We start from the raw sequence: 16,198 nt of genomic DNA, 5'->3' as shown, positions 1-16,198 counted from the left end.
GTACTGGAAACCTAAATTCAATTTTTGTCTTTAGAACAAAAATCTAGGCTCCTAGAAACAAATAGTTGGTTTTCTGCTGCAGAGCAAGATTTACCTTGATACAATAATCAGATGTTTGACACGTTTCCTGTGTGGATCAATCATTCTCTGATTGGTTTGATCATCAAAACACACTTTGAAGATTTTGTTTAATTGCATTTTTGTTCCCAGACAGTCTCTGGATAATTTTGGTTATCCTTATTTCAAAACTTTGAGGTGACTCCAAAGAATCAAAGTTTCTGCAAAGCAGCCCAAGGCACTAATATTCAGACATATTTGGGAACTAGTGAATGAGGTGAAAACAGAAATCATAACACATGAAATGTAATATACTATGTAGAATTTGTTCTCACACGTTTTAGTTTCTACAGTGATTTTTGAAATACTCTAGCATTTATTGAATAAATAGATTCAGGTACTTGGCACACCAAATAAAATCAAAGACACTTCACAAAATGTTTCCAACTTAGATTTTCATTTATGTTTGTATTTTTTTTAAGAATTTTAAGCCAGGTGGTGGTGATGGCTCACATCTTTAATCCCAGCCATCAGGAGGCAGAGGCAGGTGGATGTCTGTGAGTTAAAGGCTAGCCTAGGCTACAGAGGGAGTTCTAGGAAAAGCACAAAGCTACACAGACAAAACCTGTCTCAAAAAACCAAAAGAGAATTTCATACATGAGTACTATATTTTACATCATTTCCCTCCCCCTCCCTCTCCCTCAACTCCTGTATTATAATGGGTTTTGATTTCCTAACCTACTATTCCCCAAATAGAATTTACCAACTAAATAAGACAACCGGCATAGGAGTTGTTGCTTCAAGTTCTTTACTGTCTTATAAACAGGAAACGTGAATGAGGGGATTGACCCTTTTCTCCAAGCCCCCAGCCTAGCAGCAGCAGCAGGGCAGGCAGAGGCCTCAGTTCCCTCCCACAGTCTGAATTCCATTAGTGTGAAACCACAGCCACATCTGGTTCTCTTTATGAAATTTAAACAATTGCCTAACCTCTTCCCTCTTGGAGAAAAAGTTCATGGGCTCACATAACATCATTTTGTGGTATATAATGAATCTGTTAAAATTTAAATTGTTTTGCAAAATGCAGAAGAGGGAGAATAAATAAGAGGCCACAGCACATCTGGATGGTATCTTCAGGAGACTGCTTCCTTTTTTCATTTCTTCATGTCTCCATAAAGTTTATTCTGTCTGTCACTCCTCACTTACTTGAGTTCCCTCAGGCAGCATGATCACAGAGGAGTCCTAGGGATAAAAATACAGTGTCTGGATTCCCATGTGACTTCCTGTTTGGCAGAAGCCAAGGCAGTCCATGCAGGAGGGAAAAAAAAGCAGCCCTGAATGTCAGCTTAGAGTAGGGCCTTTGGTAGACACACAGGCGACTCCCAGAGGTCTGTAACATGTCTCCATTGAAATAGTGCATGCTGTGCAAATTTGTCCAAGATTCAATTCTAGATGTTTAAAGGTGTTGCATAAACAACCCAGAGACAGGAAAGATAATGGGGAAAGATTCAGGGGGAAAACAAATCAATGCTTTATAGTTTTAATCAGATATAACAAATTGTGTGCCAGAATGATTGAATCTAACAATCTAACTTGCTTTAATTTCTAGTGTGTGTGCAAGTGTGTGTTTGTGTGTATGTGTGTGTGTGTGTGTGTATAGAGAGAGAGAGAGGGAGGGAGGGAGGGAGGGAGAGAGAGAGAGAGAGAGAGAGAGAGAGAGAGAGAGAGAGAGAGAATAAATATCTATACAGCTATGGTGAAGGAAAGAGTATAAAAACTTAAGTATAGAAAATTTCAGCTACTGTAAACTAAAAAGCCCAGATATTTGTAGCTTTGTGCTTTTGAGATTAGCTACATAGAAATAAAATATTGATTCATTTTATTCGACAGATACTGCCTTTACATTTGGCAGTGAATAAAATTGAATAAGTCAGACAAGGAAAAATATATAATCAAGATAGCTATAAATAATTAGTATTATGTAGAACCTCTAAGAATATGATTAAGGAACAATCATAAGAGTGATTTCATTTCAAAGATCATAAAACTTGAAGATGAGGTTTTCCTAACCTATCACCCAGGGACACAACCAGGGCCCCCATACCCCACACATTGTAACCCCAGTTGTAAGCCATCAGGGAGGACTCCTACAGGTAGTCCTTACCACCACCCCACCCCCACTGTAACCAGTAACCTACAAGCCCCAATCCACGCCCCAAACCCACCCATCCTCCAAGACCACTCCAAATGTACCAAGAGGTGAGTCTTTGTTCTCCTAGGTGATTATCCTAGCCTCTAGGCTTTAGGCCCAGAGACACAACCAGTTTCAGGCCAGTGGGCAAGACTCCTGCAGACAGGACTGACTACCACTATCCTCTACCAGACCCTGTAACCTACAAGCCTCAATCCACCTCTCAAACCTACCCATCCTCCAAGACTGCAGCTGCTCCCTGAGACAGACTCTGCCTTCTCCAATTGGACCAAGAACTCTGATTGGACCAAGAGTGGCTCCCTGAGACATAGACACCTTTTGCACCAATTGGAGGAAGAGATGGGTAGATGCCAGTGCAAGAATACATTCAACAACAAAAAGAGCAATATGACACCACCAGAACTTAGCAGTTCTACATCAACAAGACCTGAACATCCCAACATAGAATAAGCAGAAGACGATAGTGGTCTTTAAAGAGAAAATGAAAAATTCCCTTAAAGACATTGAAGAAAAGACAAACAAAAAATTAGAAGAAATCAATAAAATCCCTTAAAGAAAGCCAAGAAAACAAAGAATAAGCAATTAAATGGATCAAGGAAACAGTTCAAGACTGAAAATTGAAATAGAAACAATGAAGAAGACACAAACTGAGGGAATGCTGGAAATAGAAAATCTGAGTAAACGAACAGGAACTATAGATGCAAGCATAACGAACATAATATAAGAGATGGAAGACAGAATCTCTGGCATGGAGGATACAATAGAGGAAATAGATTCATCAGTCAAAGCAAATACAAAAGCCAAAAATGTCATAACACAAAACATCCAGGAAATTTGGGATACCATGAAAAAACCAAATCTAAGAATAAAGAAAGAGAAGAATACCAACTCAAAGACACAGAAAATATATTTAACAAAATCATAAAAGAAAACTTTCCCAACCTAAACAAGGAAATGCCTATGAAGATACAAGAAGGTTACAGAACACAAAATAGCCTGGACCCAAAAAAGAAGTTTCCTCACACATAATAAACCACTAAACATACAGAATAAAAGAAAAAAAAATTAATAACTTCAAAGGAGGAAAACCAAGTAACATATAAAGGCAGACCCATCAGAATAATACCTGAATTCTCATTGGAGACTCTGAAAGCCTGAAGGTCCTGGACAGATATTATACAGACACTAAAAGACCATGGATGTCAGCCCAGACTATTATACCCAGTGGAACTCTCAATTGCCATAGGAGTAAACAAAATATTCCATGATAAAACTAGATTTAAACAATACCTATCCACAAATCCAGGCCTACAGAAAGCACTAGAATCCAACCCAAAGAAGTTAGATGGACCCATGAAAATGCAGGCAATAGATAATCCCACACCCACAAATACAAATACCAAACAAGGAAAACACACAATACTACCACCAAAAAATAAGAGAAATTAGCAGTCACTGATCATTAAGATCCCTTAATATCAATGCACTCGATTCACTAATAAAAAGACACAGGCTAACAGAAAGGATACAAATAGGATCCATCTTTCTGCTGCATACAAGAAACACACCTCAACTTCAAACATAGACTCTGCCTCGGAGTAAAGGGCTGAGAAAAGAATTTCCAATCAAATGGAAATAAGAAGCAAGCTGGTATAGCTATCCTAATATCTAACAAAATTGACTTCAAACTAAAATTAATCAAAAGAGATTGAGAAGGACATTACATATTCATCACAAGAAAAATCCTTCAAGATGAAGTCTCAATTCTGAACATATATGCCCCAAATACAAAGGCACCTACATATGTAAAAGAAACATTACTGAAGCTTAAATTGTACATCAAACCCCACACACTAAGAGTGGGAGACTTCCCTGGAGGAGGTGGGAATGGGGTGTGGGCTGGGGGGAAGGGGAGAGGGGCGGGAGGGGGGTACGCAAGGGAATCCATGGCTGATATGTAGAACTGAATTGTATTGTAAAATAAAACAAAGAGTGGGAGACTTCATCTCCCCACTCTCACCAATGGACAGGTCTTCCAGACAGAAACTTAACAGAGAGATAAGGGAATTAACAGACGTTATGACTCAGATGTACTTAATAGACATTACAGAACATTCCACCCCAACACAAGAGAATATACTTCTTCTCAGCACCACATGGAACCTTCTCTAAAGCTGACCATATACTTGGTCACAAAGCAAATCTCAACAGATACAAAAAAAATGGAATAATCTCCTGTATTTCATCAGATCACCATGCCTTAAAGTTAGAAATCAACAACACAAATTACAGAAAGCCTACAAACTCATGGAAACTGAGCAATGCTCAACTGAATCATAAATAAAGAAAGAAATTCAAGACATCCTAGAATTTAATGAAAATGAATGTACAGCATACCAAAACTTATGGGACTCTATGAGAGTAATATTAAGTAATATTAAGAGGAAAGTTTATAGAGCTCAATGCCTACATAAAGAGGTTGGAGAAATCTCACACTAGCGACTTAGCAGCACACCTGAAATCTCTAGAAGAAAAAGAAGCAAACTCACCCAGGAGGAGTAGATGCCAGGAAATAATCAAATTGAGGACTGAAATCAATAATATAGAAACAAAGAAAACAATACAAAGAATCAATGAAACAAAGAATTGGTTCTTTGAGACAATAAACAAGATTGACAAACCCATATCCAACTAACTAAAAGGCAGAGAAAGAATATCCAAATTAACAATATCAGAAACAAAAAGGGAGACATAACTAACAATGAGGAAATCCAGAGAATCATCAGGTCATACTTCAAAAACCTGTACTTCATAAAATTGGAAAATCTAAAAGAAATGGATAATTTTCTGGATAGGTACCATATACCAAAATTAAATCAAGATCAGATAAACAATTTAAATAGACCTATAACTCCTATGGAGTAGAAGCAGTCATTAAAAGTCTCCTAACCAGCAAAAGCCCAGGACCAGAATTCTACCAGAATTTCAAAAGATGAGCTAATACCAATAATCCTCAAATTGTTCCACACCATAGAAACAGAAGGAACATTGCCAAACATTTTCTATGTGGCTACAGTTACCCTGATCCCCAAACCACACAAAGATGCAACCAAGGAAGAGAATTACAGATCAGTTTCCCTCATGAACATTAATGCAAAAATACTCAATAAAATACTGGCAAACCGAATCCAAGAACCCATCAAAAAAAAAAAAATCATCCGTTGTGTTCAAGTAGGCTTTATCCCAGAGATTCAGGGATAGTAAAACATACAAAAATCTGTCAATGTAATACATCATATAAACAAACTGAAAGAAAAAACCACATGATCACCTCATTAGATGCTGAAAAAAAACCTTGACAAAATATAACACTCCTTCATGATTAAGGTCATGGAGACATGAGGAATACAAGGAACATACCTAGACTAAATAAAAAGGGAATTTACAGCAAGCCAACAGCCAACATTAAATTAAATGGAAATAAACTCAAAGCAATTCCACTAAAATGAGGAACAAGACAAGACTGTCCACTCTCCCTATATTTAGTCAATATAGTACTCAAAGTTCTAGCTAGACCAATAAGACAACAAAAGGAGATCAAGAGGATACAAATTGGAAAGGAAGGAATCAAACTTTTGCTATTTGCAAATGATATGATACTATATATAAATGACCCTCAAAAATTCTACCAGGGAACTCCTATAGCTGATAAACTCCTTCAATAATGTGGCAGGAAAAATCCAGTAGCCCTCCTATACACAAATGATCAAAGGGCTGAGAAAGAAATCAGAGTAACATCACCCTTTACAATAGCCACAAATAAAATAAAAATACCTTGGGGTAACTCTAACCAAATAAGTGAAAGACTTGTATGACAATAACTTTTAAGTCCTTCAAGAAAGAAATTCAAGAAGATATCAGAAAATGGAAAGATTTCCCATGCTCATTGATAGGTAGAACCAACATAATAAAAATGGCAGTCTTACCAAAAGCAATCTACAGATTCAATGTAATCCCCATCAAAATCCCAACACAATTCTTCACAGACCTGGAAAGAATAATACTCAATTTCATATGGAAAAACAGAAAACCTAGGATATCTAAAACAATCCTTTACAACAAAGCAACTTTTGTAGGCATCACCATCTCTGACTTCAAGCACTACTATAGAACTACAGTACTAAAAACAGCTTGGTATTAGCATAAAAAGCAACATGTGGACAAAAGGAATCAAATTGAAGATCCTGACATTAATCTACACACATAAGAACACCTCGTTTTTGACACAGAAGCCAAAATTATAAAATGGAAAAAGAAAAGCATCTTCAACAAATGGTGCTAGCATAACTGGATGTCAACATATAGAAGATTTCAAATAGATCCATATCTGTCACCATGCACAAAACTTAAATCCAAGTGGATCAAAGACCTCAATATAAATCCAGTAACACTGAACCTGTTAGAAGAGAAAGTCGGAAGTAGCCTAGAAAGTGTTGGCATAAGAGATCACTTCCTAAATATAACACCAGTAGCACAGACACTGAGAGCAACAATTAATAAATGGGACCTCCTGAAAATGAGAAGCTTCTGTAAGGTGAAGGACACAGTAAATAAGACAAAACAATAGCCTACAGAATGAGAAAAGATCTTCATCAACCCCACATCTGAGAGGGCTGATCTCCAAAATATATAAAGAATTCAAGAAACTAGACTGCAAAATACCAAGCAATCCAATTAAAAAATGGGATACAAGCTGGGTGGTGGTGGTACATGCCTTTAATCCCAGCACTCGGGAGGCAGAGCCAGGAGGATCTCTATGAGTTCCAGGCCAGCCTGGTCTACAGAGTGAGATGCAGAACAGGCACCAAATCTACACAGAGAAACACTGTCTTGAAAAAAAGGGGGCAGTACAAATCTAAACAGAGAATTCTCAACTGAAGAATCCCCAATGGCCAAAAGACATTTAAGAAATTGCTCAACATCTTTAGTCATAGGGAAATTCAAATCAAAAGGACTCTGAGATATCATATTACTCCTGTCAGAATGTCTAAGATCAAAAACACTGATGATAGCTTATGTTGGAAAGGATATGGACCAAGGGGAACACTCCTCCACTATTGGTGGGAATGCAAACTGTACAGCCACTTTAGAAATCAATATCGCAGTTTCTCAGAAAATTGGGAATCAATCTACCTCAAGACCCAAGTACACCACTCTTGGTCATATACTCAAGGGATGCTCAATAATGCCACAAGGACACTTGTTCAAAGATGTTCATAGCATCATTATTCATAATAGCTAGAACCTGGAAGCAACCTAGATGTCTCTTCACAGAAGAAGAGATAAAGAAAATGTGGTACATATATACAATGGAGTATTACTCAGCTGTAAAAAAAAAACAATGACATCATGAAATTTGCAGGCAAATGGCTGGAACTAGAATATATCATCCTGAGTGAGGTAATGCAGACTCAGAAAGACAAACGTGTTATGTACTCACTCATAAGTGGATACTACTAGATATAAAGCAAAGGATAATCAGACTGCAACCCACAGCTCCAGATAAGCTAGGAAACAAGGAGGATCCTAGGAGGGATGTATAGATCACCTTGGTATGGGGAAACAGAGGAGATCCCAATGAGTAAACTGGAGATGAAGGGGGAACAATAGAGGGTAGGGGACAGGGGATAAGAACAGGAGGGAATGGTATGGTTGAGCTGGGGGAGGGACAGAGTAGGAGAGCCATGAAAGAGATATCTTTATAGAGGGAGACATTTGAGGGTTAAGGAGAAATCTGGTGCTAGGAAACGCCCAGGAATCCACAGGTTAGAATTCTAGCTACAGTGGTGAGGGTGCCTGAACAGGCCTACCCTGGCAATCAGATTGGTGAATACCGTAAATGTCATCATAGAGCCTTCATCCAGTAACTGATGGAACCAGATGCAGAGATCCACAACTATGCACCAGGCCAAGCTCTGGAAGTCCAGTCGAAGAGAGGGAAGAGGGTTTACATGAGCAAGGGGTGGGGGGTTCAAGATCATGATGGGGAAATCTATAGAGACAATGGAACCAAGCTCAAAGGAACTCAGCAACTTTAGACCAACAGCTGTGGAACCTGCGTGGGACCAGACTAGACCCTCTGCAGACAGAGACAGTTGTGTTGCTGGGTCTGTTTGAGGGGCCCCTGGCAGTGTGATCAGGATCTATCCCTGGTCCATGAGTCGGCTTCCTGGATCCCATTTCCTATGGTCGGAAAACTTGTTCACCCTGGATAAAGTAGGGAGGGGCTTGGTCCTGCCTCAACTGAATGAACCAGGCTTAGCTGTCTACCCATGGAAGAACTTAGCTGCTTGGAGGAGGGGAGGAGAGGGGAAAGCAGGGGAGGGGGTATCAGGAGGAGGGTGAGAGGGGCATCTGTGCTTGGTATGTAAAATGAATATAAAAACAATTTTTAAAAAACTTAAAGATAAAATTTATAGGCTTATCTGAACTTATCTAATTCTTATTGACTATATGATATATATTAGAGGATACTCTAACACTCTTGTTGAATAACTGTCATGGAATTGCATAACAACGAGGTATAACATCTATTTTCCAGTGGACAAAAATCAAGTAGCAAAATGATAACACCTGGAACAAACTGCAAAGCATAGCCTGGCACTGTGGTGTTTTTCAGCCTGAGGCAGGGGTATATTGACAAGATCTTGTTTCAAAGACAAAACAAAACAAAGCCCAAAGTGTGTATAGAACAGAGCTGAGACTTATGCAACTAAATTCTTAAATTCTTCATTTTTTAACCTGCTGTGGATATCGCTCTATATAAATAAAACATTGATGGCCAATGACCAGGCAGGAAGTATAGGCGGGACAAGGGGAGAGGAGAATTGGGGAAACAGGAAGAAGGGGGAGAGACATTGCAGCCACCACCAGGACAAGCAAAATGTAAAAGACACCGGTAAGCCACCAGCCACATGGCAAGGTATAGATTTATAAAAATGGGTTAATTTAAGATAAAAGCTGCCACGGCCATACAGTTTATAAGTAATATAAGCGTCTGAGTGATTATTTTATATGTGGATTGTTGGACTACGGGGCTTGGTGGAACCTGGAGAGAAGCCCTCCAACAACAAATGGCTCCCAATGTGGGGCACGAACCCACGACCCTGAGATTAAGAGTCTCATGCTCTACCGACTGAGCTACATGTGTGTGTAAACATATATATGAATGAACAATAAATTAGACACCATTTAAAAGTAAAAAAAAAATAAAGAAATCCTGGTCTTTTTAAAAATTTTATTTTATTTTAAATTATATGAATGTGTGTGTGTGTGTGTGTGTGTGTGTGTGTGTGTGTGTGTGTGTGTGTGTGTGTGTAATTGCAGATATCCAGAAGAGAGTATTGGATGGCATCAGATCCACTGGAATGCCATTACAGGCCTTTGTGAGCCACCTGACGTGGGTGCTGGGAACTGAACTCGGCTCCTCTGTAAGAACATCAGGCTCTTTTAACCACTGAGCCCTGAAGCCTAGGTCTCAAGGAATAGATGTTAGTGGCATAAGAGTAATAAGCTGACCATTACACAACGTCAGTGGAGAGGTTAGGTTGACCATGTGTTCAGCATGAGACGTGTGTGGTCTATGTAAACAGAGCATGTTTTAGTATACAATAGTTCAACAACCCTCAAGAGATAGGAATACTTCATTCCTAATCTCCAAAGTCCATCTGCTGACGATGTTGGCAATTTGCTACTTTATTAAAGAGCTGAGCAACAAAAGTGAGTTAGTAAAGAAATAGAAGCTCTCACACCCAAAATCCCTACCATTCCTAGACTCTCTTTCACACTGATAGATTTGCTCACTGGTGATGCAGAACCCATCTGGGAGTAAAGGTCTAAGCTGAGCTTTGTGACATGTACCTATTCTTTGCCATCACAGATACTGTTGAGGCTGACCTTGGTTCCTTAGCTTTGCTTCTAACCATTTAGCTATACTTACACATGACCTGTTATTTTTATTTATTTATTTATTTTTAGCAGAACTCAGATGCAATTTTCAGCACTGTTTGCATTAGCTTGTTGCTTTGGGAACTAAGGACAGCTTGAGTAATGTTTAGTCCCTTGAGGAAGAAATTGTATGGCAATCTAGATTCTAGTGCTTTGTTTGCCCTAGGGTCCGTGGCATATTGTGACTGTGGATAAAGTCATTTCTATGCACAGGGAAGCTCACTAACAGTCTTGAGGCTTTCTGATATTACCAGGTTCTTCTCATTTCTGGTGCTTTTGGACTTCTGGGGAACGAGTCCACATAAACTGGTAAGAAGATAAAATTTATGTTGTCCTCAGTTTCTGTGGGAACAAAATGATGCTTGTTCTAAGGTATAATTTCTATCTGGATTATGTTTGTTTTCCCTCCAGTTGTCCTGTGAATATATTTTAGTATTTTTTAGAGAATATTATATACGATTCAGTGGTTTTCCCACTTCTGACATCTTCTGAAGGGCTGTGGTTACAAATTCCTCACCATGGGGCCCGTTTAGAATGCTTGAAACTCTAATTCCCACACTTCTCCCACTCACTAAGAAACCAACATACCTTGGGAGAGTGCCACAGTGAAAGCCAGAGGCTGAGTGGGAAGCTGGAAGCAGGGCCCATCCTCTGCACTGATGCTCTCTAGACTCAAGGCCTTGGGAATTCTATTCACCCAAATAAATATTAATTTTTCACTTACCAAATCTGTACATCAAACTCTCTGTTTGACAAAAAAAGGCCCAATATTAAACAAAGTCCAGAACTGTTACCAAACAAATCATGATGAATAATATCCAGCCATGACTGCACAGGTCACAGTCTGTGTTTTCAAACATTAGGTTGATGCTACATACTTTTTTAGATAGAGGAGCATCACTGATTTCAAAACTCCAGAGGGAAAATTAAATCCAAATGGAATAAAAGATTTACTTAAATTCATGGGTACTTGAGAGCCTGGTTTTAATGGGTAATAATGATGTAATAATTGAATAACCACATATTAAAAAAAAATCTCTTCACAGTGAAAAACTTCAAACTGAAGTAGATAGAGCAAAAAAAAAAAAAATGTTACATTATCCAGAGTTTGGACATTTTCCCAGCTGCTTCAATTACTCCATATTATTTAGTCTCCCCATGTTAAAGAAATCCCCATCATAGCTTCACTTCACATGTAAATCCTTAGGACACATCATAAGTTGTAAAATTTTCGGATTATCACCAATCCTTGATCATAATTAACTCATCAAAACATTCTCATTGTTCTTGGCAATATGACTCTTCGTAGCACTAGCTTTGTTCATTTGATTTGTTTGAACTAACATGAAAACAAGGACCACCTGCTACATTTATTTGTTTGTAGCTCCTTTGTTCTCTGGAAGCCCCCCTTCCCTTTGATTTCATGTCATTGGTTATTAGAATTCATGTTTTTATTTTTCAGTCACAAGGATTACATAGACTCTCAATTTAGGTGATGCTTCCTCAGGGTACCATTTAACTTATTCTTCTATCAATTCATACTTCCCATTCAGAATTTTTTGTCATAGATTTCTTCATATTTGAAACACTGATACCAGAATTTATTATTTGAATTTTGGGACTTAAGAAATGAAATAAGGGCTGGAGAGATGGCTCAGCCATTAAAGGCTAGGCTCACAACCAAAAATATAAGAAATGAAATGAACAATAGTGATTTCATTGCAAAGGGACAATTTTGAATTTACTTATAGTGATGATCTAGGAACTGTTTTCTGGAATTATTTGTGTTAAAAATGGAACGGTTTAAATGAAGAAATTTTTTATTTCTACCTAGACTCAAGATGCAGTTTCGTGTATGCATATATGCTTTATTAACTGGTGATTCATGAATTGTGTGTTAAAAATGGAATTACTTATGGAACTGCTTTTGTGTTACAAATGGAACTATTTAAATGGAAAAGTATGGGTTTTCTAACTAGGCTTGAGATTTTGTTTTAAAAAATTATAAAATAAAGGGAGAAGTAATATTCCTTAGTCTATTTAATTAAAAAAATTCTTGTTATTTGAGTGGATTAATATCAGCACTCAGGCCCATGGTCCAGTCAAACTCTCTATGCAGACCTGCTGGGTAAAGCCACTAGGAACCTGAAAATGGGCTCCCAGAGTTCCCCCTTTTTTAATATATAAAAAACAACCCATTAAGAGTTCACAGCAATCTCCATAGGTGTTAGACCTTCCTGTATGGGAGTAGAGGATGATAGTGATGGCATCTTCTTTTTGGATTGGTTCCAAGGTGACTACAGCAGTATTCAGCTGCATCCAGCACTTTCTAAACCAAAAATTCTTAATGTAATTGGAAACTTCAAGAATTCCTTATTTCATCATTACCATTAAGAGGTTAACATAAATATTGCTATACTTAGTTACAATTCCATTAATCTTACATCTCAAAACTCTTAACAGAACCATTTGAATTAACATAAATGGTACTTATATAGTTACAATTTTCTCAGTCTTACAACTTTAACTCTTAGTAGAACCATTTGAAATTTCTTGCTAACAGAACATAGGAAAAACTTCTGATGTTTTTACATCATAATTTAATATTTACTTAACTTCAAACCAGGGTGCATTAATACCAGTAGGTTAACATAATTTTTGTAAACATACATTTAACTTTAATTCACTCATAATTCCTTTTCTTTATAATTTTTAAGCAAAATCTCAAACCTAGTTTGAAAAACCCAAACTTACACAATTCTTACAAAACCATATTGAAAAGCAATATTCTCAATCTAACCATTAACACTTTGAAAACTTTTAGCAAAACATCCAAAAGCAGTTTCTTTTTTTTAACTTCTTTTTTTAAATTTTACAATATAATTTAGTTCTACATATCAGCCACAGATTCCCTTCTTCTCACCCCTCCCGCCCCTCCCCTTCCCCCCAGCCCACCCCCCATTCCCACCTCCTCCAGGACAAAGCCTCCCCCAAGGATTGAGATCAAGGTTGGATAAAGCACAGGGACAAATAGCCAAATGAATGGAAACACATGAACTATGAACCAAAGGCTGAGGGGCCCCCAACTGGATCAGGCCCTCTGAATAGGTGAGACAGTTGATTGACTTGATCTGTTTGGCAGGCATCCAGGTAGTGGTACCGGGTCCTGTGCTCATTGCATGAGTTGGCTGTTTGAAATCTGGGACTTATGCAGGGATGCTTGGCTCAGCCTGGGAGGAGGGGACTGAACTGAGTTGATCTCAAAAGCAATTTCTTAATAAAACTCTTTACACTTTAAAGCAATCTTAGTATACCCATTCAGAATTTTAAATGTGCATTCTTACATATATGATAAACATGTTTTATGTAAAGACATGTCACAGAAGACTTACATTTGCTTATTCTTCAGCTTGGATTCTGCCCCCACTTTTCTATGCCGTTCTTGCTTTTTTTTCATGTCTTTTTTCATCCAGTGCCTTAATACTTTATCAGGATATTTCTTACTCACTTCAACAGAACTTACCCTAGGTTGCCAATTTCAACTCTAGCTTTGGCTTTCTCTTTCTGGGTGTTTTGTAGCATGTGTAACAATCTTTGCCCCATAAAATATCGTGGTGGCCTTCTCTGGGTACTCGCCTAGGATCTGACAGACAATGGAGCTCACACATCTGTCAGAATGCTAAATCCATACATTTAGAATCATTTACTCAAGAAGACATGTGTGTTTCACCAGAAATCAATATTTACCAATTGAAGAAGATTCACCATTGCATAGCAAATTCCAGAATAGATCCTCTTCAAACTGACAGACATGTGTAGCTGGAAGTTTTCCTATGTCCCACCAGGTCCTCAGCCGCCCAAGTCCAGGTAAACACACAAAGGCTTATATTAATTAAAACTGCTTGGCCATTAGCTCAGGCTAACTGCTGCCTAACTCTTACACTTAAACTCAGCCCATTTCTGGTAATCTACATGTCGCCACATGTTCCGTGGCTTTACCTGTGTGCTATTACATGCTGTTCCCTGGGCGACGAGCTGGCGTCTCCTCACTTCTTCCAGAATTCTTCTTCCCAGAATTCTCCTCTATGTTTGCCCCGGCTATACTTCCTGTTTGGCTACTGGCCAATCAGCGTTTTATTTATCCAGTGTACAAAAGCATTATCACACAGCACACAGGAGACAATGTCAAATATAATAAATCATAGTTTCTGAGAGTAGGTAGGTATCCCTCTTCCTTCAGAAGATTCTATGGGTGTATTTGATATGCCAAAGATTCAAAATGATATGAGCAAACTGTTATGGACAATTCTATTTGTTATATCTCTCTACATTAAGAATGAGTAGAAGGGCTTAGACTAGCCCCTACCCAATGTACCTTCCCATGGGAGGCCTTACCTTCTTGTGAGGGGAAATCGGGGGACAGTGGGAGGGGGATACTGGGGGTGGGAAGAGGGAAGAGGGGGCTCTCTGATTGGTGTGTAAAATGAATGAAAAAATTTTTCTTAATAGAAAAAAGTGAGTATTGGATGTATCAGAAGGACAGGTTTTATTTTATTTTCTTCTAGGTTTTTGCTTTCCACTTTCTACTACACTTGGTAGTATTATGGGCTCTCATACACTGAAAGAGCACAATAAAAACTGCCAGATTATTTTTATATCTTTGGAATACAAGTCCTACAAGTCCTATAACAGCAGGTGTGCCCTAGGAAAGATCAAAGGACATTTAGATGAGGAGTCTTGCTTTTTTCTAATTGTTTTCAGCTACTTAAATAGTTTCATTGTGATATGACTGACTTGAAACAAGCTATTCCCATACATGCTCCTAGACTTTATCTGGACTTCCCATCACCCAGTAGAAGCCCAACAGATCTTTTAAGGGAGTAGTCAATACAGTTATTGGCTCACCTTGGTTGTATCTCATCTCTAAGGCATCCCCTTCCCTGCCAATCATGATAGATATCTTGAAAGACAAAAAGAATATTTTGCTGATATATTTGTTTAATTTTATTTTAAGACATTGGAACAAGAAGAACAGAGACTAGGGTGAGACCACAAGTCAGTACAGAGCACAAGATTTTCTCCCTGTCAATTTTGAAAAGATTGGTTGTTTTCCTTACATGCTGTATGTTCTGATTTGACAGTGGAATGAAAATAGTGCAGAGGACTTAATGGCGAGGAACAAATGAAAGCAGCTACCGACTGTTTGGAAAAAGGTACCACCGATAAAGACTGGAGAAGACGTGGGCTTAGAATGGTGGCCAGAGTCAAGTATGACACCACAAGTTTCTGGAGCCCAATGGATTTCTGTATGTTCTTTCCAAAACAGAATGACTTGTCACTCAAAACCATAACTATTCTCTCATTGGCAAGAGGCAAGACCATTGCTATAATATCACACACACACACACACACACACACACACCCTTACAAATTAATAATTACACAAGAACATACAGCAGTGATTTGTTATTATTGTTGTTCTATGGTGGTGCTAAAAAGACAATTTTTCCATCAAAGAGAACATAACAAAAAGAAAAAGAAAATGAGTGATTTATGTAACTGTCAATGACATTTTAAGGTGCATCACCCCATCACACAAACCAATTTGTTCAGGTCAGCTTCTCAGTTTTTGGTAACACTATTTTTATCTGGCCTCTTTCAATATCTAGATTTTTGTTTAGTTTATTTGTAATTATGATACATTTTTCTAGGCTGTTATAATTATTTGAAAACAAAACCAGGAACTTCTAGTAAAAAAAAGCCTCTAAAAACTTAAAATACATGAAAGAGGAATGCACATTTTAATCTGTTGCCTTTGGGATAAAATTTGATTTTTGTGATACAACTGTTACAGATAAATTATCTTATACACACAAATATACTGTAGGAGTGGGAAGAAATCTAAAATTCAGAGTTGACAATATT

This window comes from Peromyscus leucopus, chromosome 9 (genome assembly GCF_004664715.2).
Source record: "Peromyscus leucopus breed LL Stock chromosome 9, UCI_PerLeu_2.1, whole genome shotgun sequence".
NCBI lineage: Eukaryota > Metazoa > Chordata > Mammalia > Rodentia > Cricetidae > Peromyscus > Peromyscus leucopus.
Note: the sequence above shows the minus strand (reverse complement) of the source record.